The sequence below is a fragment of the Labrus bergylta genome, chromosome 13 (assembly GCF_963930695.1).
Source record: "Labrus bergylta chromosome 13, fLabBer1.1, whole genome shotgun sequence".
NCBI lineage: Eukaryota > Metazoa > Chordata > Actinopteri > Labriformes > Labridae > Labrus > Labrus bergylta.
Genome location: NC_089207.1, coordinates 18577691 through 18601229, shown reverse-complemented (window position 1 = coordinate 18601229; position 23539 = coordinate 18577691). Strand labels below are relative to the sequence as shown.

The following is a 23539-nucleotide window of genomic DNA, read 5'->3' as shown; positions in this document are numbered from 1 at the left end:
GTTATTGTATCCTGGTTTTATTTTGAAGAGGACGGATCAGGTGGAGCAAATATTTCCACATCCTCTTTAACACACCTGTCTGCTCGGAGCCTTTCTAACCTGACACTTTGAGTTCACAAGAGTTTGATTTTGATTCTTCTGCACAGCCAAGGCCCCAAACCAGGACTCCCAGCGTGTCGTCCTCTGAAGTTAACTTACATTTTCTTATGTGATTCATTTCCTGTTTGCAGCAAATGAGTCGCTTGTGTTTACAGATGAATCTCTGCTGATGAGTTTTTTCCCATCATTTCCCCCGCCCCGTCAGCGTTAGCATGCATGACTCTGTGGGAGAGTCGCCATCTGTGTGTGTGTGTGTGTGTGTGTGTGTGTGTGAAACAGCTATTTTTATCACAAGGCAAGGACTGAACCTTCTTGAAACATACAGAGTTCTGGCACCGTTTCCACTGACATGAACGCTGAAACAAGATTATTTGTTCTTACAGCTGTTTACCATTAGGCTAAATTAAGAATGTTTTCTTGCATATATTCTCAGTGCACGCTCCTGCTGCATGGGATTAACTATTTAATAAAGTGGAGATGAATTTGACCAGAGGACAGGTCAGGGATGAACTGGGGCGAGATGATTCTACTTGTTTCTTACATAAGGCCGGTATAATGCACTGAATAGCGGCACATTCATGGAGAAAGGATGTATAGATTTGAGTCATTAGGTAATAATAACTTGGGCTATATAGATGAGGCACAAAGGCAGGGTCAGAGTAGGTTTTTAAAAAGCCTGGAAATGCATTAACATAAGCTTAATTTAAAACCATATGTGAAGGAAAATCCCGAGCCAATAAGCACCTAATCTATATACAGCACAGAGTGGGTGCTAATCTGTTAAGCACAAACCAAGATAGTCAAATCTTCCAGAGTAATTGGCATGCTTTAGCATCCATGTCAGAATTTACAACCCTTTCATTATTTCGGGTAATTTTTTTCCTATTTCTGCGTTTTGAGTTACGTAAGGTTTCCCTTTCAGGCAGAAGCGGTGCAGTTTTTTTTCATCAGTGTGTGCACGCTGCTGTGGATAAGCTCTCTTACTGCGCGATTATTCACCTCTTTGTATGTCATCCAGCTGAGGCTCTTAGTCACACACAAGCAATGCAGCCATGCAGCTTCCTCTAGTGCGTACATACACAACTCTCTGCCTCCCTGTCTCACACACACACACACTCTGCTGTCTTCTTCTCTGTTCTACATCCAGCCACGCATGCAAACACACTTACTCTATGGATGGCACAGGCACACACACACACACACACACACACACACACGCACACACACAGCCTGCCAGGCTTGGGAGCATCAAGTCCTAATCTAGGTCACAGCATAAGCCCAGAGGTATCCTGGTCTCTACACACACACACACACACACACACACACACACACACACACACACACACACACACACACACACACACACACACACACACACACACACACACACTTTGCATGTCTTTTTGCATATAAAATCCATTTTGACTCGACTCATTTTCCCTTAAATTAACCATGAAAAGATTTGAATTCTGACAACAGACACACCTCACTTCCCACTCAGAAGTCTTTAATAAAGCCAATGAATTTCACATTTTCCCAAAAACCCCATCCCCGTTTCATCTCCTCCCTCTCCTCTTCCAAATAACCTAATTTGTAACGGCTCTCATGATTGTCACAAGGCCATCGTTTCCGTGATTAAGTGCACTCTGGCGATCTCTCTGCAGCAGATCACTGAATCAACATCCATTTAAGCAACACTTGAAGCGAGCACTGAAGCCTGAACTGAAGCGATTATTTGGTGTGCGATCTGCTCACGTGAAGACGCGTACGTTCCTTTGCATTCTGCTGCGTTTTTTTTTTTTGTGCATCGTTGCTGCAGAAGCACCATAGGATCCCTTTGATCTGACTTCGCCTGACAGCGTACCATCCGAGATGCAACCGTGTGTCACAGCACAGAAATAGAGGAGCTTATTTCTTTACATCAGTCTCTCCAGCCTTCTATAAATATTCCAAAGCTCTCTGTTCTCTCGCTTTTTCCTTTTTCTTCCGTCTTGCTGCTTTCTCTGTTCTCCCCCTCCCTCTCCCTTTCTCCCCCCCCCTCTCTGTTTGTCCATTTTTTCCTACACACTCTCAGCCTCCCACATCTTCCTTTTTTCCCTCTGCTCTTGTCGTATAATGTGGAAAAATGTGCCCCTGTTCTGTCTAGAAAGAGGCAGAACAAAAACAACTGTGCTTGTACGGTTTGTTTTCTTTTTCCCTATTCAGTAGGCAGACATAAAAATAACCCTTCCCTTCTTCCTGTTCTCACTTTTCTATCTTACAAAATTACGCCAATCGAGTACAGTTTGATCGTTTGAAAACAGCCTTTAATCTCAGCTACAATTGCCCTGATTTGAAAATAGGGAGAAAAAGAGGGCGAGCAGATTTTCATCCATTGCCTCTGTCACTTCGATGCTGCTGTTCCCAAAATGTGAGCGCACAGTGCCGTCCTCTCTAACCTATCAGTGTGGGAAGTAAGCGTGCCACCTATGAAGTCAGCAGTCCCCAACCCCCACCCTGAACACATGTTCAACATCCTCTGGGCACAGGCTGAGCACAGCACTGAGACACAGCTGAGAATAGGAGAGAGAGAGAGAGAGAGAGCGAGAGAGAGAGAGCAGTGAAGTGGAAATATGGGTGAGCATCAGAGAAAGACAGAAATAGAGCAATAAAGGAGTGAATTAGGCAGAGTCAGAGCGAGGAGGAGGAGGAGGAGAGTGTTTGAGTGAGGCAGTGATGCTTCGTGCAGACCGGGTTGTTTTCTCGTGAGCTCTCGTCGAGCGTGGATGTGAGAATCTCGTGGATTTGAGCCTCATTGGAATTCATTGCATCTGGATTTGAAGCAGCTGCACTCTGAGGATGTGTCCGAGGCTGGATGTTTGGATCCATGTGGGCCTGTGACGTCTGCACCCCCCCCCCCCCCCTCAGTGATTAGCTGCTTCTTCTCCTTCTTCTTCTTCTTCTTCTTCTTCTCCTCCCCCATAAGGATGTCTCCGTCAGCTCTGACCCAGATTGTGGAGAGGTGGCTCCTTGCCGTGCACTGCTCCTCCTCGGGTGGTCTGTGAACGTGATGCTGTGGCCGGGGCATGCTATACACCTCGACCGAGAGAGCTCAGCCTGCTGACATCTGTCTCCGTGGTTACACAGCAACGAGAAGGGTAAGGATGCACTGCTCTGACCTGCACGCTCAAAATGTCAAGCCGACCGGCGGGGGGGGGTTTGTGTATGTGTGTGTGCACGTGCCTGTGTGCTTTGTGCATACATTACAATCCACTACCAACATGCAGATCTATTACTCCCAAACGTGCTTCTCTTCTTAGCATTTTCTTTTCAGAGACAGTGCCATATTGTGGCTGCGATGGTGTACTGTGTTTTCGTGCACAATGCAGAACGTCCTGATGTTTAATGTATGACCGGGGAGATATCATGGTCAGCAACAAGTCACTGCGCTTCCCCCAAAGTGCTGAGGGAAGTAGGTTAAGGATGACACAGGCAGTGAAGTCCTGGATTAAAAATTGATAATGTTCTTTTGGTTTCTGGAAGCTTTTGGCTTCTTTCTGCATGAAGGGAAATCAAACATGCATGGGGGGTCACACAAGAGGAGAAAAAGGGATATGGTCTGAGCCAGCCCCTTCAGAAGTTTTGATACCAAGTGTTTTAAAACAGTACAACCTCCTTATATTTGAATGATTGATAGCATGGACCAAGGCTGAACACAAGCGTTAGATCTCAGTCATATCTGAACCATAAGATGCCATGAGTGAAAGAGAGAGAGCCCTGTCTACATTGCACAAATATTTATGCAGGAGTTGGATGATATTTCCGAATATTGGGTGCCTTGGACTTGTGTCTTTGTTGCTTTGGTGTCTTGTTTACCTTAGTTTGAAATTCTGGTATGGTGACAACCCTAGTCTCCTCCTCCTCCTCTCTGTGGTCACTACAGTTCAGTTAAGGTCAGCAGAGGTTCATTTAATTGAACGAAGCGTCCTTAAACAAGTCAATAAGACCCATCGCAGGTCAACACGTCTCCTAACAGAAAGCAAAGACGTGGGAGGGGTTTCACTAAAGGTCAGAGAGTTTGCTAACCCCCCTGACCTCCGTCTGACCTCTGAGCAAAGAGCAAAACTGCCACATTTCCTTCAGTAATACACGTTGTATAAAGGTGAGGGCTAGATGCTGACTTCAGTCCTTTTACTTACAATTCAATGTTCATTTTCTCTTCTTTGAAGTCGCTTGAGAGAGACTTTTTTTTAAAATTCCAATGGGTTGATTAAGATGAATATGTAAATGTATCAGATTGGATGATAAACAAAGGAAGTTGTTTCATGAGTATCGCTCATGATGTCGTGAGTATTTTTTGCAGCCTTGGGTCATGAGATGCTGTAACAGAAATAGTTTGTACGACGTGTTGCAGACGTCAGTGTTCATGGAAAATGCAAAAAAAAAAATCATTCTGCACTCTTTGAATATGTAATCACAACAGAAACTATTGTTACTATACTGTACAATAAATCTGAGAGACAGCATGGGTATGAGCCAGGATGCTCCACTGAATCAAAACTATGTCATGTGCATAATATGAATAAAACAATGGCTCTGTAGTCTGCAGAATAAAATGGTGAATGTTTGCTTCATAAGCACTCAAAAACAGCTCATCAAGTTCAAGTGCCTCTTCTTTTATTCCACTGTACGAAGGCGGTGAGACGTTAGCTGACGTGACCAGTCATCCTCATGTGATTGGTTGATCTTATATCACACTCAGGTTTGGTTTTTTTTGGAAATGAAACACTGTCACACATTAGAAATCCTTTAATGAATACTGTTGATAAAATGATCAAGACTTTGTGATAGTTGTTGCACATCAGCTTCCACTGGACCCCAAAGTGTTTATAGCTTCACTGATCTGTCGGCAGGATGCCATCGAGTTGTTGTGTTGAAATATTCCTGGTCTGTCCTTCAGGGCGTTTGTTGTGTTGTGTACATCACTGAGTAAAGTAGCCTCAGTGTAAATGTCTGCTTAGGTAGGTTTGGAGGATTGTACAAGCTGAACATCATCCTTCTTCTTTGCACGTCATGCAAATTTGTCATTTTTCGTAGTATCTGATGTCTCATGTCCCAACAGTCCTCACAATCTTCATCACATAATACTAAAGCAATACTGATCCCAAACTATTCCAGATCATACAGTGACTTAAATATCTCTCCATAGTCTAAACTATAAATGTTATTTTGTTTCTGTGCTAAGCTTCTTTACGAGCAGAGTGCACACTGCTTTACAGTTTAACCTCTGCGTCATCATGTCGAGTTTCCTTCCACATGTAACAAATCAAAAATGATCATCACAGCAAATGACAATGTGATAAACGCGTCAACAGGTATTCATTGTCAGTGTAGATGTGAGGGAGAATATAACCATAGTTATTCTAACAGTGTAGCAGGAATGTGTCTATATATTTCAGTATTTTGTGATACTGTACGCAATGGTAGTCGGTGGCTGGGAAGTGTAAAATGAGTGTGAGACACTTTTACAAAGCTTAAGACAAATCAACATTTTAAGGGGGGAAAAATCCTGCACACTACTCCTACTAAGCATCATCAATTTATTAGAAAAAATCACAACGTTTTGGTCCCTTTGAGCTTTTGTGAAATGACAAGAAAACACTTTTACCAGACAGAGACAGAACAAATTAACATTTTAGAAAAGGTTTATGCACGATGCTAAACACTTTTTTCCGAACGCCCAGACACATTTACAAGTGGCAGAACACTTTAATGGAAGTGACTGAGAAATAAAAAACAAAAGTGACCCTCATTAAGATTCTTTCCAGAGACCAATCACACAAAAAGCAAAATCAAGTTTATAGTCTTCTAGTGGGTCCCACAAAATGGACAAAACATAATTTGGTCACCAGAAACTGCGTACAGTATAACACGTTCGACACATAGACTGTAAATATTGAAGCCTGAGTGACGTCAGCCATCTGTTCCTGCAGGGGGCTCTGGAGGCTCATCGGCAGCAGCCGCCATGCTGGAAATCCTGTCTCAGGCCCTTTCCGAATTGTCACTGTTCAGTATGCAGTACGTACTTTTCAGTAGGAAGTTTCAGTATACTGAACTTTCGTGGTCATTCAGTATGCATTTTTTGGGTCCGCGCAGTATACTGAACATTTCAGTATGCATACTAACTTCTGGGTTTCATGCAGTATGGATCAGATGCGTGCTTTCAGGAAATGAATTGTATTTTACCACCCACAATGCTGTGCGAAAATTAAACGTAAATCTTCACGTCACGTGCGCCTCCAAATCAAAACAAACGAGCGTGGATTAATTTAACCTAATTTAAAGTCCCGACTGAAATCGCTACTTTTAGTTAACAACAAAAAACGTAACAAATGTCTGCATTATTATAAAACCTTTCCCCCTCTATTTAAATAATGATTTAAATGCGTCTTTATTTTATTTTATATTCTGTATATTACTGTCTTTCATTTGTACCTTCCTTTATGTGCTGTATGTTATTTAGTTATTTAATCTGCCTTTTACTTGTGATATTGTTTTTTGTTTACCTGACTGTATATGCGCATTACTCTTCTTGAATAAAGCTAAACAAAAAAAACAAAAAAAAACGGGTGAATGCAGCCGGGTCGGGTAACGTAAATGACGCTACTTCCTTTCTGAATGAATCGAAGTAAGAACAAATATCTGCCTACTGTGTGTGCATACTGAATAGTAGGTACTAAACAGTAGACAGCACGGATAGTACATACTGCATACTGAAAGATTGAGTAGGTACTTGGCAAATTGGTAAATCTGTTGTGCGTATGTGACTTCCTGTGTTTCCGCAGCCATCCTCAAGCTGACACTCGACAAACTGCAGGATTTTGCACTTTCCCATTGTCTTCATTTTTAAAGACCGGAGGTTGCCGCTTGGTTCCACACAGTCTTTCCGCCAAAACAAACTAAACGTCCGCTCACTCAATCACTTCCGGGTCACTTCCAGCATTCCAGTGTTTTGCATCTTGTAAATTTGTTTTCTAAAATGTGTATTTGTTCTGTCCCTTGTAAAAGTCCTTTTCTTTTGTTTTCCAAAATGTTGATTTTTCTCAGGCGTTGCAAAAGTGTCTCACACTTGACACTGATTTTTGTTTGCACTTCCCAGCCACCGTACAATGGGTTACATTTCTATCTTTTGATCCAAATTGAGGAAACAGTGACAGTTTGAATAACACACCTTATGCATGCACAATGTGTAAAATCCTGAGAAACAATTATCCATGCAATAACAATATTTGTGTTAATCGCAGACACTTGAATGTCAAACAGCATGGCACTACTTTTTATTATGACTGAATTAACATTTTCTACATTAGCATGAAAAAAAACTTTGCATGAAACACTATTGAATGGTGTTTTGAGGCTCTACACAGTATGCTATCACAAAACGTCACATGGCGATATTTGAGTGTGTAAACACAGACTACTCGTGCTGCTGTAGCTCAACAGAAAGCTGCAGAAAGGGTTAACAGCTGAAGCTTCTCAGCAGAGAGCCGAGGCAATAGTGACAGCTGACAATTATAATGAATAAATAAAAGTGCACAAATCGGCCCTGTCCCTCCTGGCAACAGAATCCGACCTGTCACTTTACGGTAATCGCGCCACTGACATGACAATCGGTTAGGAAGTAAGAATTTGTTCATTCTCCTCCGTCCAACCTCACTTACCTCCTCAACATACTATGATACTCAGGAGAAGATTGCCTCGTTCAATGGGAGAAGACCCTTGAAGGTTTTTATCGTAGTGACATGGCTGACCTGACCTCGATGTTTGGAGAGGAAAAAAAAGCCTTTACACAGGAGAGGATGTACAGTAGCTGAGGGAGAGGGGGATAACCATTGTCTGCTACTGTAGCTCCTCCATGTTTGGTGCACTCAAGCAGATAGTCTGATGCATATGATTGGGAGAGCGGATGATAGCATTGTGCAGCAGCATAAAAGGGGTCAGCGGTAGCCTAAAGGTTAAAGAAATGCTTGGACAGTGGGGGGGGGGGGGGGGGGGGGGGGGGGGGGTTGATGCTCAATACTGGTCAGGAAAACATGGTTAAGGAAGTGAGTAATGCTCACTTTCAGATGTCTTTGTATAGAACTCTAAAGACCCACTGTAATCAATATGTTTAATCCGCCTGAGACCACAGCTTTTGTAGGGTGCATTTTTACTTTCTGCTAGCTTTTTTAGTATTCACTCTAACTTCAATGCAGCAATAACAAAAGAACAAAATCAGTACATATGTAAACCTACTTGTAAATAAACCTGATTTGGATTAATGTTGATTGAGTACAAAAATAAGCCTCTTTACAGAATAAAAAATGAGATCCTTATTTGGGAAAATTAGACAAATAACACAATTTAGTCCAGTGTGTAAAGAAAATGTTTTCATTTTTGAATAATGCTGTGCAAAAGATCCAGAGGAGGAGACAACGTCAGGAAGTGCAAAGAAACAGCTCTGAGTCCGATCAGACTCACAGGTGCTGACAGGAAGTGACCAGAGGCAAAGCACAACATCAACAGCTGTTCCTCAAAAGTTCTAATCAGCATCAAAACCATCCTAAAATCATCATCGGCATCATCAAACAAAACCATCATCCTCATCATCATCAAAATCATTAAGTGAGTATGTTCATGAAAGAGCTGGGTCTTTGGCTTTTTCTTAAAGGTACAAAGGGACTCTACAGATCCAAAGGAATTTGGTAGTTTGTTTGAGATTAAATAAATCTCATTAGTTGAAAAATACCAGAAATTTGGGTGGCGGTTCAGACTGAGTTTTCTCCTACTTTAAGAACGTCTTAAGCAGCTGGTGATGTGTTGTCTCGACATCTTGTGTTTTAAAGGTTTTCATGTCCTTGGTGTAACAGATGAACAGAGACAACAGAGGAAATTGTGGTTGTTGGTTTCTGTCTCTATGTTGCTGCACATGGCAGCACATTTGCCAAGGTTTGTAATGCTCTCATTAATTCATTACTTAGCATGTTGCCTTGTGTTAAGCCAATAGACTAAACATGGATGAAGTCTCAGTGACCTCATCCATTGGTGACTCAAGGGGACTGGAGGTCTGTCGATGTCGTTATTGAAAATACTGTCTCAGCTCACCGCTCTGTGGGATGTAGAGTTAGTGTGCATGTTGTTTCATTAGGAAGCCACACCACCAACTACTCGTCTGGCTTTTAGATTGCAGTGTTTTAAGCTATTTCTAAGGATCCATTTGCACAGCGGTTGTTGTTGTTGTCTGAACGCTGAACTTTTTTTGAAAATGAATACGAAAAATGATTATGTTTTCAGTGGATCTTTTTCATGTTTATGAGGCCTTTGACTATGTCCCTGTGTTGTAGAGGCTACATGCTGCAAACATTTAAAATTAAGCATCTTCATATTGTACCCAGTGGCGATTCTAGAGTTTGTTGGGGCCCTAGGCAAAAATTAACAAGGGGCCCCACAAACCACTATTATGACTGCCAGTGTTCCAACGCTCTTCCTCTTTCTTTTTCACTCCCAGACAGTTATCTCCTCTTCTCTTCAGTGGTTTAATTGTATGAAGGAATAATACATGAGATGCTAAGCAGGGCAATGAGAGTGAGTGCTGTCAAATGGGGCCCTATTAGGGAGGTTTCTTACCGTCATTGCAAAATTTGCACATTTCGAGCTACTGCTGCAGTTTTAAGTTTGTCAACCTTTGGGGGTCCTTTCTGGCCTGGGGCCCTAAGCATTTGCCTGCCTTGCCTGTTGACAAGCAGCGCCTCTGAAGCGACCCAATGAGGATTCCTTTGCTTTGGTTGCCAACCTCAAGTGGACCCCTTGAGGAACAGCAGTTTTCTGCACTTCTGTATTGGCTTCATTTTTCCACACTGAGGTTGCTCCTCGGTTTGAACCTTTCCACTTTGCAAGACTGTCTAATACCAACCTGTTTGAACTGTGTCACCATTTTGACAGAAGATATCCATAGTTTCTATAGCTTGAATATAATAACATATATTATCATGAATGAAAGGTTCAGGTGTAAATAATGAAATGACTCTTGGCTGTATTCCAGTGAAGTGCTCTAGTTTCAGGCTCCTGCTATTATGCTTGCTGCTTGTTACACTTTCAAGGCTATTAGGACAGTTTAATAAAACACAGTCAGTTATGGTTAATGTAATGAGTCACACCTGTGCTTTGTTTACTACGACACAAATACTGTCTTTTTTTTTTGTTACTACGGGAAGGTAACATTGTTCAAACAGCATAAAAAAAAGATTGATTAACAGTCTGTTGTTGGCTGAAGTTCCCCACATTACTACTTTCTTCTGATTGGCCAGCTCCCTGGAAGCCTGGGGGCAGAAGGCTGCAGGGCTGCCAGGGGAGGGCTGCAGCTCTCCAGTGCTGGGCGTATAGACTCCTAGTATTTAAAGTGGGTACTGTAGTCCAAATTCAAATCATTAGAGAGTGCTGCTCCTTTAAATTCTGAAGACAACAACATAATATAATCTACTTACATTTTGTAAGTCTTGATGTTGGCCTGCACATCATATAAGGGTTCAGGATACATTAGAGTCAAGGTGGAGCTGAGAGAAAGCATCTCTGATTAGCTGAATCATCCCCCCTGAATAAAATCAAGTCAAAATTAAGAAACTAAACTGTGATAAATAGCTCCTCATCAAACATTGAACCTGACGTTTCCATAGAAATTTGCCACAGAACCAGATTAGAGAGTGCAAACGACAGAATGGTAACGATATTTCTGTGAGTTTGAACCTTTTCAACATCAAGGACGCAGAAAAAAATAGCTTTGTGCTAAAAATACCCAAAGACTATTTATGGACTGAAGCAGAGAGGGATGCATCAAATTTCCATGTTTGCCAGACGAATTAAAACCCACTGAAACCCTGGCAGAAGTAGAAAGGGTTTTCAGTTTCACGATGAATAATTTATGAAGTTTATCATGTTGTTTGCCATTTTAGTGTTTTATAATCCCTCACAAGCCTTACAGGGTTGAAGGTTTTTGATCAAAGCGCTGCGACCTTGACCTATTCCTCACCAATTCTTTGAGGCTGGCTTCACACGAGACCATTTTCAAATCTTAACCGATTTTTGGGGGCTAAGTAGCTCAGGATGCAGTGCAGACCAAGTCTTGGAATTGGTCTGGTAGCTGGAGAGGTGCCAGGTCACCTCCTGAGCACTGCCAAGGTGCCCTTGAGCAAGGCTCTGAACTCCCCTCCCCCAGCAGCTCAGGAACGCTCGCTGTGGGCAGCCCCCCCACTCTGACAGCTCTCCATCAGTGCATGTCCACAGGATCCTGTTTGTGCATGTGTGTGTAGCATGTTCAACAACAGAGTGTAAAATTGAATTTCCCCTTGCTGGATTAATTGTAAGATCTCATTGGCTGCGGCAGGTTTTCCCTCAGAGGCAGCCTGATCTGGAATTTTAGATATCAAACATGTTTAATGGGAGTCCTGGGAGGATCTTATTCAATCAGGAGCAGTAAATAATCGTATTGACCGCACATACTTGAGAATTATTTGGACAAATGAAAAAGTAGGGACAAGTCTCAGATCAGGCCACACCCCGCCTTGATCATTTGGGGGTGCAAATCTAGCCTAAAATCATTAAGTGTGTAGTTAGGTCTTGTTTTCTTTAAGCTTCTTGCATTCTTATTCTTCTTGCAAATCAGTCTTTAATGGATCCTTGATCATTATTGGTCCTTAGATTATGAGTCAGATGATTTTACAAATATTGTGTTTGTTGTTTTGTGATGCTGATGCCCATAATAATAGCGATTGTGTTTTTAGCCATGCTAACAAGGAAGGGGAAGGCGATGGTCTGTATGTTGTATTTATAGTTTAAATATCGCCAAATGAATGGATTACCAAGAAACTTTTACACCCATTCATGGTTCCCAGAGTTTGAATCCCACTTAACGCTGTCGTCCCACTTGATTTTTTTGTTTCTTACACTGAGTTTTGCTCTTGTACAATAAAATAAAGTGAAATATCTTCCTAATTATTGGATAATATTTCACCATCAGCAGCCATGACCTCCTCATTAGTTATTTATCCTTTATTACTTTGAACTGTCAATACTGAATCCAATCGTCCCTAATTTAATTTCATTAATCCCCTCGTGCAACATAACTACTTCAGACTCAATACGTCAGCTGTGCAACACTCTGCCTTTATTTGACATATTGTTTATACTCTTATTATAAGCCATACTTTATTCTTAACTCTAATAAGAGAGACAGTGTGTGGATAAAGGAAGTATTTCTGATTGTGGTGTCTGAAGTTGTGATTCCTTGGTGACAAAACTCTGGTCCACATATTGTCATCAATATTTCAGAGAGGGTTGACAATTTGAGTTATTATCTCCACAGCTGTTGGATGATACCCCAGAAAATAAAATGTAAGTAATGTGGGTCATTTTATTTATACTTAGTTTTACACCTCTAAATATGGAATAACCACAAGTTGATAATTAGCCAATGCTAGCATGGTTACATGCTAAACTAAGATATCGAATATGGCAACACATTAGCATATTGATATGAACATTTATCCCAAAGTGCCAACTGACTCAGAGAGCTGTACAGCTGGAAGCTTTAACCCTGACTTTACGTGCTTCTCTTACTGTCCCTCTTCCAGACACGAGAAGTTTTTCTCCTGTTGTTGTTTTCATGTTTATGATTTATTCTGATAAAGGCCAATAGCCTCGTGGTAAGTGCGTTCGCCCCATGTACAGAGGCCCAGCCCGAAGAGAAGTCATTCCCAGTTCAAATCCGACCTGTGTCTTCTTTCCCGGTTTCTGACTCTATCCCCTTTCTTGTCTCTAGAATGACAGAAAATATAAAGCCCTCCCGCCAGAAAAAGCAAACATATATATATATATATATATATATATATATATACACTGTATATAAGAGCATGTCCTGACCATTTTCTTATGATAGACATAGAGGAATGCAGTTATATCACAGATGTTTTTTTTAAACAAAGTACTGCTATTTATATTTCATGTGAATTCAGAAATTATAAATATCTATGTGTATTAATACTATTATTCATTTTAAGTTTGTATCCAGTAGATAATACATTTTATCAGTGGGAGCTTTGAGTCACATGGAAATCTCGTCGTGTCTCCTTAAATCAACTAACAGCACTCTGCAGAGTCCCGGCCTTCAGTTTAGTACACCTCAGAGTGAGAGCACAAAGAGCCCATAACAGGGAGGAAGGACAGAAATGAAAATATAAAGTTATTCTGTTCGAGTTGTTTTAGTGCACAAAGAGAAGGACTAACTGTAAAGTGTTTCAAAGATTATTTTGTAGGGCATTTTGTGCCTTTATTGTAGAGATGGGACAGTGGATAGAGTCTGAAATCAGAGACACAGAGTGTGGGGAATGACATGCAGGAAAGGGGCCATAGCTTTGATTCAAACCTGGGCTGCTCACCAAGAGGACCACAGCCTCTGCACATGGGCCACGCAAACTAACCCCCAGGCTTCAGGCGCCCCATTAAAGATCACATTTAAGTTAGAATATTGGATTTAAAGTAAGCTCTGAAAAATGTATTTAATGCAGAGTTGTTTAATGAATGCTGGATGATTAGTGCCAAATTAGAGAACATAAAGTCTGAGAAGCAAGTCAATATATTAAAGGAATACGGTTCTTGTAGTTTGAGAATAAAGTATAAATTACAACTTGATTATGATTATACTTAAATGTGACTTGACGGATTGCCTGGTGGTTATGATGCGCGCCCCATGTACGGAGGCTGTAGTCCTCGTCACAGCGACTGTGGGTTCAAATCTGACCTCTGCCCTTTGCTGCATGTCGCCCCTCACTCTCTCCTCCCAACATTTCCTGTCTCTCTTCAGCTGTCCTATCTAATTAAGAAGAAAAAGGCCTTAAAATATCTTGAAAATATATATATATGACTTTATTCCAGCTTTTTAATCGTCAATGTGGCTCTTATACGGTTGTATTTATTTTCCTTGTGTGCTGAGTGTAAATCTGCATTTCACATGTTTGAAAGTACCCAAAATTCCCTTTTAAAGCGTCATCAACGTCTCGTGTGAGCTGAACGTTGCAGTCAGAAGGCCGGCCTGCCCGTATATCAGCAGGATGTGATTTGGGGGTAGAAGAATGTATTCATTTAATACCCAGGGGGCAAAATGTGAGCGGCGTCGTGTCCTAATTCACTTCAACATCAATGCCAGAGGCTGAAGCGCTGCCTTGATTATACCAATTTAGCCTCCCACCCACCCAAAGGAAGACGTGTAATTACTTTGTTTACACTGCAGTGCTGTACCTTGCTGAGACGTCCACCAGTAAACACTCACACTTGTTTTTCTTCTGCGTTCAAGTCCTTATCCTTTGAGTAGTTCTTAAAATGTCCGACTGTTTCTGTGACGCTGATGTACAGAAACATGCTCTCACAGTACCTTAGGAAATTAAGAGGCTGTTAATTAGACTCTAATATGGACTGGATAATGTCTGTATAGGGTACATTATCATCACAAGAGCTAAATGTTTAGAGGATGCAGGTAAACATGTTTGGACTGCAAACAAATCAAAAATAGCTCTTAAGAAACAAAAACATACATGTAAACACGTATATATATATATATATATATTTGTGCTGCTGCCCATCGTGGCCATGACACTCTTGTTCTTAATCTCAATGAGGTTCTCCTGGTTAAATATATTGAAAAAAAAAAAAATATATATATATATATATATATATATATATATATTTGTTGTATATTAAAGTCTATTCAACAGCTTTTACATACTCTTCATCGACCATGATGAGACCACATTTTCAACATTTTAGATGTTGGCTTATTTCTGTGAGTGACCTGTCGGGGCGCCGGTGGTTAGTGCGCAATCCCCATGTGCGGAGGCTGTAGTCCTTTAGGGTGGCCCGGGGTTGAATCTGACATGTTGCTTCTTTACCCCATGTCATTCCCCACTCTCTCTCTCTCTCTCTCTCTCTCTCTCTTTCTCTCTCTCTCCACGATTTCTGACTCTATCCACTGTCCTGTCTCTAAACAAAGGCATAAAAAGCCCAAAATCTCAGTCTTAAAATGAGGTTAGTAATAATAATAATAATACATTAGACTTAAATGTCGCTTTCTGAATAGCTGAAGACGCTTAACAAATAACAACAAAACAAAGAAGAGATAATGTAAGAGAAAGAGAAGTGAGAGCAGTCTGTTAGTGGTTATAGGCGATGTTTAAGAGGATAGTTTTTAAGGATTTCTTGAAGGTGGAGAGTGAGGGGGGTCTCTGATGTTTTTTTGGGAGTGAGTCCAAGAGGGTCTCACTAAGAGGCAATGGAGAAGGCCCTGCTGGCCCAGCTGTCCCCCCAGGACTGATGGTTAGTCCTGCAGGGGTGGGGGGCAGGAGGTTAGCTTAGCATAAAGACTTGGGGGAGGTGTTTAAAAAATATATCAAGAAAAGGAGACAAACCTGCACACCGACTCATGTGTGGTCTTTCTTAGTTTATTTTCTTTACAAAAAACAATCACCTGAAGAATTTGTAATGTCTCGTGGAGCATTGGGTAAGCATGCATATGTGCTGAATTTTTGTTTGTCCTGCACCCCTGTGACGTGTGAAACACCACCCTCCTTTTGAAAGAATGCAGCTACTATCATCCGTGAAGCTGAGGTGTCTGCGGCTGCTGCCTGTGTGGCCAGATATGGTCAGCAGGAGGTTCTGAGTGTTGTTCTGTATGGTGCAAACCTTGAAACTTCAGTTTGCAGAGACTCCTACAAAATGTGCTGAATCACTGAGCTCAACTGTTCAGCAAGAAATAAGTTCTGCATGGAGCTTCCTGGTGTTTGTCCCTGTTTCTGTAATGTGGAAAATATTGAGACACAACTTGTTTTAGAGATTCTTGGCTTTCAAGTCAATGATTTTGCAGTGATGTTAGCTTGAAAGTAAGTAAAATCTACAAGATATTACTTTATGATATGAATCTGTCATGTTGAATATTTACATTGTATATGCAAAGGTCCAGCAACAAGAGTTAAAAATTAGAAATAGTTATCAGCTATCACGGGATGATAATTTATGCCTCTGGGGGCGATGGCCAACTTTTCTGTGCTTCGGGTGTCACCACCAGTTAGAAATAAAGAACTTCTCACCAAGACTTCCTTCTCTGCGTGCTGCATTGTTTACAGGCCGACTAGCAACCTCTCACAGAAAGAATGAAGTTGAAGTTGAAAGGCATTTAAGAGCTGAGATGCACTTACATGCAGATTATATTGTTTATAGAGAGTTATAAAAGCTACATTTTTAGTTCAACGCTGAACACTCTTTTGTTCTCCACATAGGCTATTATATATACGCCGGGCCAACACAAGTGCACGCTACTGCTGAGATTATAAAAATGAATATTGATTTCCACCAGTGTTGTTTTCAGAAAAAACAACGACTTTAAATCCTGATGCAAACTCTGCACCACACAGCATACAGTGTTTAAGTGTTTTTGAATTTAAGAACTTTATTTCTGTTTCATACACTGCAAAAACTCAAATCTTATCAAGGGGATTTGGCTAATATCTCATCGAATATATCCAATTATACAGAATATGAGCAGCATTCACCACACCAGTGCAGATAAACATTTTATTTCATGGTATAATAAAAAAATAAACTCAGGAGATTTGGCTACCTGTAGGTTCTTTAGGCAAACAGCCGCATTTTTCGGGCGGATTTTACCCGGAGTTTATCCGGCCAGACCCCTAGTATTTTATCTGCAGAATATTCGAGTGAGCTGATGTCTGAACGCGGCCGCATATACTCCGGAGATTTCAATTCGAGCCAATGGAAAGAGAATGACGTTTATATAGTGACCGGCTAAAGTGTCTGCACGCGACCGCTACGATCTCCGTGCACGTAATTAAACGGCTGCATTATGTTTTCTGGTCGTCAGTATGTTGTTCTCCACTCTTTTGTGGATGTTGTCATTCCATTGGATTCCACATAGCATTGATATAAAGGCAAATATTCTCATTATAGCATCGTGTAGCGGACTCTGTTGCTTCGGCCGCTTCTTCTGTGTTGTTTATTTACGTCACGTCTTGCGTCGGGAAATCCCCCGAGCCCCCTCCCCTCTGACAGGGAAAGTCCCCCGCTGTGAGGAGCATATGTGAACGGGATAATTTCTGGAGAAGTCCTCCTGTAAATATCTAGATATTATCCGGAGTGCATATGTGAAAATGTCTTAAGTGAGAATAGCTGATGCAGCCAATGCAGCAGGCGACATTTACTTAAGTTTCTTAAATTAAGATCAATATAGTTACAAGATACTTAAATAAATTTTACTTGTTGCATTGACTCTATCTCGAGATAGATGTCGCCCTTGAGCACCAGCACTAAACCAAAACAAACTTCTGTTTGGCGACACCGCCGCTATTCTGAAGCCTCCGCTCTCCTCCAGCGGCAAACCTCCAACCCCTCTCCACTCGCGTTCGCACAGAGGAGTTATCAATTTGAACGCACCATTAAGTGCAAGCAGCAGACAAAATTGTTCTTTACTCGAGCTTTACATGTGTCCTGTTTTGTTGTGTTAGCAGGCTAATGTAAGCGCTTTTTAGTTAGCTCGTAGCTTCATATTGCATTTGACACAGAATGAGGGTGATCTAAAGACTCTTATGTGACATCCAAGTTATTCTTCTTTTCTCTAGTCCTTGACTAAAACAGCTTTATACGCAAGGCCGTCCCGTCCATGTAAACACGGCTCTGGCAACAACACAGCTGGAGGGACTCGAGCTTCTCACTCATTGTAGACAGTCATGACTCAGAGAGACATTTACACAGGATATACTGGATTTATGCTTTATTGTGTAAAATGTTGCACACTAAGCTTAACAGGATATTATGACTAGAATTTTAAGAAACACACTTGATAAGATTTAGATTTTTCTTATTTATTCTGTTTGGTGTTTTGAGCTTTTTCATCCCACGCTGTTTTGTCTTTTAGTTTAAATCTGAATCAAGACTCGGAAAGTGAAGGCTGTGCTGAATTGAATTTGTATAACTTTGTACCTTTACTTGATTACACTTATATTTGATCAAATGCTTCTATCTGACAGCTTCTGCACATTTCAGTGTTTGATCTGCTCGAGTTCTGCGACGCTGACTTCATGTCGTTGATCATTTAGTTCCATTTTCTAAATACTTGTTTATTCACTCGTTAAATCCTTTATATCTTCAACTGTATTCTGAGTGGAAGTCTTTAATTCACGGACTGAAATGTGTAATTGAATGAGCACAAACCACTCGCTGTTGGTAACTGATAAATGAACACACTGGTGAGATCTCGTCCAAAGACCCCTTTGTCACTGTGAGACTGTTTGGGCTCATAATACAGGGCATTCAGGGGCGTGTCCAGAGGGGTGACATGGGCCAGTTAGGAAATCGTTCTTCTGTCTTCAGTGTGTTCACCTGATTTCAGTTCTGAAAGTTGGAATGTTGTCACAATAGCAAGAAACAGCGTGGATGCTATGAAGTTACAAGTTAATTTTTGGGAAAAAAAGTTGATATGCAATACGTGAATTAAAAACATAAAAAAACATATTTTACCCCCCCCCCCCCCATGTGATGATCTAAAGTTGTCGCTCTGACTTCAAGAGGCGTTCACTTGCATTATACAACTCCGAAAGTTGTTTTTCCGATGTGCCAGACACCACATGAATGCACCTTCAAACTGTGATTGGCTTTTTGCCTGCAGCCAATTAATCTATTTTTGTAAGTTAGACAGTGTGCAGGAGTTTTTGTGTCATTAATGAAATACGCTAATAAGCTAATAAGCCATTATCTTGTGTTATAAATTATGCCATTATCTTTGTATGTGTGTGTGTGTGTATGTGTGTGTGTGTGTGTGTGTTTGTGGGAATAGAAGATATGGATCTGTAGAAACATCATGTAGTGACTTTTTCATGTCCACATGTCCAGATCATACTTTTAGTCACATGCAAAGATGGTCAGGTCTTGATGCATATCCTAAACAAAACAAATGTCCAAAATGAAATAACTTTCAGTGACGTTCCCGATTGTTGTAAAGTAATGAAGCAGATTAAATTCACCATGATGATGATATAAAATGATGATAAAAATCCAGATCATTTGATGCGTTTGCTGAGATTATTTGTAATATTTACATTTATATTTATGGAAAGAACTGTGTGTTCCCACCCCCCCGATGTCAACTAACTTCCTGTTCACACTGTCCCCATAAACACCTGATCATACCACCACCTGAACAATTAACCCACCTGACCCTTCTTCACCATCAGTAAAAGTTCTGTAAACAAACTATTACACAATGAGAAACAACAACATCATTGGCCCCTTCACATCATCATGCTGGTTTGAAAGGTTTCATGTCTAAATGAGAGATCGGCTGTTTTAGGGATGAGACGCTTTATGTTTTCACAGCACATACAAACACACAAGAGGTCTTATTGCAAAAAGCAGAGACATTTTTCCGTCAGGATTTCACACTTCCACATGAATCTTACCTAAAGAAAAGTAAAACCTTTAAATCACAACTATGAATAAAGACTAGTCAGTCATTAGGCTACGTCTTAGAAACTGGACCTTTAGATTGGATCCTTATTAGTTTTGTAGGACGATAACCTCTTTTTCCAAAAAGAACCATTGTTGTTTTTTCTTAGGGGAAGGTCACATGACTCATTCCACGTGTGACTCAGCAGACTCAACCAGCAGCATTAATGTGATGTGCAACACGGCTGCAGGCTTCTGCAGTTCCTCTCTTCTCTGTCTCTATCACAATGTGGCTGAAATGAGATTTTGCATGAGGCAGGTGATCAATGAAAAAAGGGAAAAGGAGAGGCAGATTGAGGAAACTGAATCAGGAGCTCCATCTGCTGGCCAAACCGAGAAACAGGTTTGTGCTTAAATTAGAAGGGTTAAACAATACAATAATACTTTACAAATACAACACGTCTAACCAATGCTAAATTACTCTCTATTATATTATTTAGATATTCCTCCATGAATATAAGGCCATCGGATGCAACCTTCTGTAATCTTACAAATGCATGGAAACGGTTTTTTTTTTGTTCAGTTTTGTGAGAGAACTTGTTTGACTTTTGTGGTTAAAAAAGAAGCAGCCTTTAATTTAGTTGAATTTGTGAGTTGAAGGACAAATCCAGATTAGATCAAATCATCAGGTTCCTAGCAGCGGTGCTCGAGGCCAGGCCAGGATGATGCTACCTTTAAGAAACTGTAACGTTAAGTAAAACTTCAAAAAGATGCTCAGAGACAAGCTCTATAACTATGATCTATTACGGATGCATTCAGGTACATATTTTACATTTACAAGTAAATGCTATGTTTCTTATTTCCTATTTCTTATGTACAGTAACACTTTAAATCAAGGTCACAATACTCACCATCAACTTGTTGCTTATTAGCATGCTATTTAGTAGCATACTGGCTGCTTAGCCTTTAGTCATTATTACGAGTGTATTAGTAGCATACCTTATTCTACATGACTAATAGGACATTAACTTAGAGTTTCTCCTCCTAATTCCTGCTTATTGATAGTAAGTTAGGAAGTTGTTGAACATGAATTATGGGTTAATATTATTTATTTAGTTTGGCCCTTATAAGGTAGAAGTAAATAAATCATATGAAGATCATAATTCATGTTCAACAACTTCCTAACTTACTATCAGTAAACAGGAATTAGGAGGGCAAACTCTTAGTTAATGGCCTATTAGCTAACCAAAACGTGTCAGAAAACACAAAATACAGACTTTAGCAACAATGACGTGTTTTAGTAAAAGACTAGTATACAGTAAGTGTTTAAGTATTAGACATTAAGCTTCCTCCACAGATGGAGTTCACCCAGTTGTCATGAAAAGTCAAAACTCATCCAATTTTACATTTTCCAAGATATATAACTACTTCTTTGCTCTCATCCGTCACAAAAATTTAAATATATTGATCATACAAGATCATAAAACTCATTAAGCCCTTCTCCACACATCAGACTTGAAATAAATGTCACCTACAGAAAGGAACAAGAATACTATACATGTTGAAACTTTAAAGTTAATGTGTGGGTTTTTATGTAACAAATACTTCTTAAAAGTTCATTTATTTATTTTTCAAACTAATGTTTCCAACCTACAAATAAACTGACTCTCAGATTTATGACTTTTCACTGTGCATTGATTTAATAGTCACATATCTAGATACACCACTAGATGGCAGTGTTGATCCAACTTTCACATCCGTGTGTGGCGCATGATATTTCTTTATTTTGATGCAGTAGAAAAAAAAAGGTAACCCCATTAACAACAACGTTTCAGTGATATCACAAATCAACTCAAGTACTGCTGTTTCTCTTTGTATGATGTTTGTATATCTACAAATTTACTATTTAATGAAACATGTGAGAGTCATCTGATCATTTTTTACAGCACACATGCAGAATTTCTATTATTTACTTTGTGAAAGAGTATGTTTAGAATCAAAGACATTCAGAGAGCAAAGATCAAGAATTGAAATATGTGAATTACCCCGGTACCCCGTACCCCGGGGTCTTGAGTTATTACAAAACTGGTAATTGTTTGTCCCTGACACAAAGGGCCATTACTGTTCTAGTACTATTGTAATAAAAGTATTCTGTCTTATTATTTAAATCATAAAAGTTACATATCTCAAGCACCTCTTCTTCGTCGTCAAACTCGCTCCCAGAACTCTGCTGAAAAGTTTTCTCAATCCAAACAACTTTATTAATCCCTCTTGGGGCAATTGGTTTGGAGCAATTTCTTACAAGAAACATAAATAAAGATGTGATGAACTGTACTGTACGGACAACAAGTTATACAAAAGAGCTAAAATATAGAATATTACCTAAAAGGAGATACCAATGTTAAGCAAACTGATGAGTAATCAACCAGACTGGATCGAAACACAATCAAATGACCATTAGTCAACTAATAAAATATACAGCCAGTGTGACCCTGATGTCTCAGCATGCAAACCGAACGTAGAGTCAGATGTTGCAAAGTGTTGGCAGCTTGGATGAATTCATTCGAATTTAACTTAACTGCTTAATTGGGGAAATGAGGATACATAACCTCCTGCACTGAGTTTGTTTTTGTCTTTATGATTAAGAAATATTGAGACAAATTAAACAAAGGTTCATGTCATTTTCTTTATTTTTTGTGTGGGGCTTTTTGTGCCTTTATCTAGAGATAGGACAGTGGATAGAGAGAGTGTGGGATATGACATACCCAAAGGTCAGACTGAACCTGGGTCACCCGCTTGGAGGAATAGAGCCTTCATACATGGGGTGTGCTAAATAACCACTACGCTACCAGCACCCCAACAATGTTTAATTTTGATCAATATCTACAGTAAGTCACAATCATTAAAAAATATCAACTGATCTCAGTAGGTAGGAGAGGGGAGTCATAATGAAGAGTTTGTTTTTACTTGTTTTCCTTCCATTAAGAAAGAATAAGTTTGTATTTTGCTATGATGGTAGAGCCCAACCGATAAATCGGCCAGCAGATAATATCGGCCGATATTAGCTTATCCAGTGACTATCTGTATCACCTAATTTTATCACAAATATGCGCCGATGTAACTAGATATATTCACGGGTCAAATAGCATTTCATTTGAGTTTCATTCAATTAAACTAGCAGTTCTCTTTCACCAGCAGAGGGTGCTATATGGATTGCAACAAGCATCATCACCCTCCAGAGTGTCAAACTGTGATGCACAAACATGCACAGTCACTTTCCAGCTGAGTGACCATCTTGTCTTTGTTATATATCTTTTCCACGTGTTTGATAACTGCATTTGAAGGATCAACATAATATACACCGGTGCATCTATCTTTGCAGATAAGAAAGGTATTAGCTGATATATATCGGTATCAGATTTTTTTCCCCCAATATTGGTATCGATATTGGCCGCAAAATTCCAATATCGGTCACGCCCTACTATATGATATGAGATTATTTTTTGGTTTTCCTGTGGCCTCAGTTTTAACCTAGTGTATATTAAATATTTTGGTAGGATGGGGCTCAAAAACAGCATCAGTGAGTGAAGAATAATTGGAATACAAAAAAGCAGTAATTAGTACACTATTAAATAACAAGCCTTCGTGTAATCATGCCGAAACACCGCCTGGTTCAGCAGATCTGATGGATGTGACTAATTTTACTCAGAACTCTTCTGTTGAAGGGATTTGGTGCCAAACTTGTTGAAACTCGAACAAAAACAGGCACACAAAAACAAAACAGTAGATCATTTCTGAAATAGACCGAGCTAGGACATAATCACTTTGATTGTCACTTCCATCCGCCTCTTCATATCTGTGCGCAGACTGAACCGACATGATCTCTTCTTCATGAAAATGTCCATGAAGATAAAACAAAGGCAGC

At 40.2% G+C, this 23539-nt stretch overlaps 1 protein-coding gene across 1 annotated transcript in view; it reads left to right on the top strand.

Annotated features, from left to right (window-relative positions):
* The first annotated feature begins 2135 nt into the window (after nt 1-2135).
* LOC109983506 (nck-associated protein 5-like) overlaps nt 2136-23539 on the top strand; it is a 78339-nt gene continuing 56935 nt past the window's right edge. Inside the window, exon 1 of the mRNA XM_065962154.1 lies at nt 2136-3236. The gene's annotated coding sequence lies outside the window, so the exon portion shown is untranslated. The remainder of the gene's footprint in view (nt 3237-23539) is intronic.